The following is a 2,688-nucleotide window of genomic DNA, read 5'->3' as shown; positions in this document are numbered from 1 at the left end:
TCTGATTCCAGATTTAAGCTTGTGAACATGCCTTTTAAACATTCAATTAAAGCTATTCATCATAATTTGCTATACTACGAACATGAAATTACAGTTACTTCGGAGCATAAGTTAAATGGTTTAAAGGAAGCCTGTCACATACCTAGAAGACACCTTCCTGTCTCATACATGCAAATTAACTTCTCCATATAATGTCTCTTCACTCTAAGTTGGCCTGCTCCCGAAGTCACTACTCTGAAGTTTATCATGGTCCAAAGAGAAGGAAAAAAAGTGTAACCAGGACTGATATATATATATTTATATATATATATATATATATAAATATATATATATATTTTAAAAAAAAGATGGCACAGCAGAAGGGAGTGCAATTCTACAAGTGCAAGCCCTCAAGCAGCAGCATATGATAAACCCCTCTTTAGAGGTATCTTTTCTATCACTGACGCCACAGGCCAAATTACATAGCATGCCATCTTCAAGTAACAGTTGAGACAATAAAATGCAGAGGCATCACAATGAATCCCACTTAACGTAACTACAGACCAACACTTCTCTACAAATTAATAAATTCTTCGTCTGATTGCCAATTAAATACAAGTTTTAACGTCATAGTTTAACAGTTAAGGGTCATACACTGAAGTCAATACATACACCTAGCATCTCAGTCCAGTCTGAACTGTTTCATATACATAGAGCTGCAAACAATTACAAGGTATGGCCTAACAAACGCTAGGGGAGATTTTTTAAAAGTAGTTTTTACAGTATTAAACTTATCTTGCACACTGAAGTCATCATACATACAGGGCAAAGTCAGAGCTTTTATATTTGAGTGTATTCTTCATTTAACTTTTAAAACACTACTATAGTTGAATATTAAAACAAAAACAATAGCACTGTGAGCTATGATTATAGTCCTTCACTCATCCCATCCACTACTGCATGTAAAATGCCAGCAGCAGTGTTCTTCACCGGCCCCATTAAGAGGTCTGACACTGAACACCACCCCTAGGGTGATGTTCATCATCCTCATATGCTTCCCCACTGTAATGGCGCCGGCTTTCCTAATTGGGATCAAAGTCTACCAGTTCTACCTGGTCCATTTCATCTGTCTCTTCTACTTCCTTCCTCTCAGGTAGGAGTTTTTCCAGCAAAGAAAGTTTATCAGGAGAGAGAGAGCCATTCTCGGGGAAGTTTACCTCAAATTTGATGATTAGGCGACCCTTTCTCATATGGTCTACGATAAATTGGCATGCCTTCATTTAGCACACGCTTGATATCCCCATGCTTGACAATCTGACCTGGATGAGAGGTGATGACGATGGTTCGGTTGTCAAGAGTAGATATTGGCTTTTGAAAGCCACACGGGGCTTCAACCAGCTGTATATCCATACACGTGAAAAGATCTTCTCCTCGTCGAGTAAAAACAGCATAGTCCTTCTGACCTAAAACAATGATAATATCTCCTGGTTCCAGTCCTGGTTCTTGGTCTCCCTCACCATGGAATGTTATCTTCTGGCCATCTTTCATGCCTTTGTCAATATGCACTTCTAGAATCTTCTTCTCTCGAACTATCTTCCTTCTGTTGCAGCTTTTACATCTGTCTTTAGGACTGATCCGTTCCCCATGGCCCTGGCACTCCATGCACACAGATTGAATTTGCTGAACCATTCCAGGTCCTATCTGATGAATTCTTATTTGCATTCCAGTACCTCGGCAATTGGGACAACATTCGACTGCTCCTTTCTTACCACCTCGGCCTTCACATTTATCGCAAATCACATTCTGTTGCAGAGCTAGTTTTCTTGTTGCGCCATTATATAGATCTTCTAAGGTTACTGAGAGCTGATGGACAACATTTTTAACTCTCCGTTCTCTCTGCATCCTGCCTCCTCCTCCAAAAAACATATCAAAGATGTCCATGGAGGAGCCAAAACCACCACCAGCTCCACCTTCTTTAATTGCCTGTTCTCCTCCTTTGTCATATAATTCCCTTTTCTTAGCATCAGAGAGCACTTCATGAGCTTGAGTAATCTGTTTAAACTTCTCTCCTTCATTTGGATTCTTATCACGGTGGTACTTCAAGGCCAGTTTCCTGTATGCCTTTTTCAATTCCTCCTGGGTGGCATTGGGTTTGACCCCCAAAACATCATAGTAAGTGGTTTCTTTCACCATTTTCTACAGCTGGTGAGAGGGCCAAGGCCGGTGTGGGGGAGCGGGAAGGACTGCATTGCTGGGCGCAGCTCCAGGAGCCGCTGCTCCTCCGTGTCTCACTGAGCATTCTAGAAAGTTCCTTATTTTTAGTTTTTTGAGAAACTGCTCTATTATCTTCTACAGTAATGACACCATTTTACGTTCCCACCAAGTGTTTCCATTTCTCCACATCCTTGCCAACATTTGTGATTTTCTGTTTTGGTTTATTTTGGGGGTTTTGGGGTGGGATTGGGTTTTTTTGATAGTAATAGTCATCCTAATCTCCTAGGTGTATGGGCCTACCACATGCTTCCCCTACCCCTGGTGCTTTGCCTCCCGAGTCACTTGTGTCCTCAGGGCGAGATAGTCACATCCTCTGGGCAGAGACAATCATTTCTGTATCCCCTTCAGTGACCAGCACACTTGTCATCTTGAATAATCCCTGGTTTCTGGGAGCTTACCCTCTGTGTGTGGGGGAAGTAAACAATTTAGAAATGC

The 2,688-nt window shown here is 41.5% G+C and overlaps 1 pseudogene; it reads right to left on the bottom strand.

Annotated features, from left to right (window-relative positions):
* Window positions 1-962: 962 nt before the first annotated feature.
* On the bottom strand, window positions 963-2,201 carry LOC100856625 (annotated as a pseudogene).
* Between the last annotated feature and the right edge of the window lie 487 nt (window positions 2,202-2,688).

The sequence above is a fragment of the Canis lupus genome, chromosome 18 (genome assembly GCF_011100685.1).
Source record: "Canis lupus familiaris isolate Mischka breed German Shepherd chromosome 18, alternate assembly UU_Cfam_GSD_1.0, whole genome shotgun sequence".
Taxonomy (NCBI): domain Eukaryota; kingdom Metazoa; phylum Chordata; class Mammalia; order Carnivora; family Canidae; genus Canis; species Canis lupus.
The sequence above is the reverse complement of the archived record's forward strand: the minus strand, read 5'-3'. Positions and strand labels throughout refer to the sequence as shown.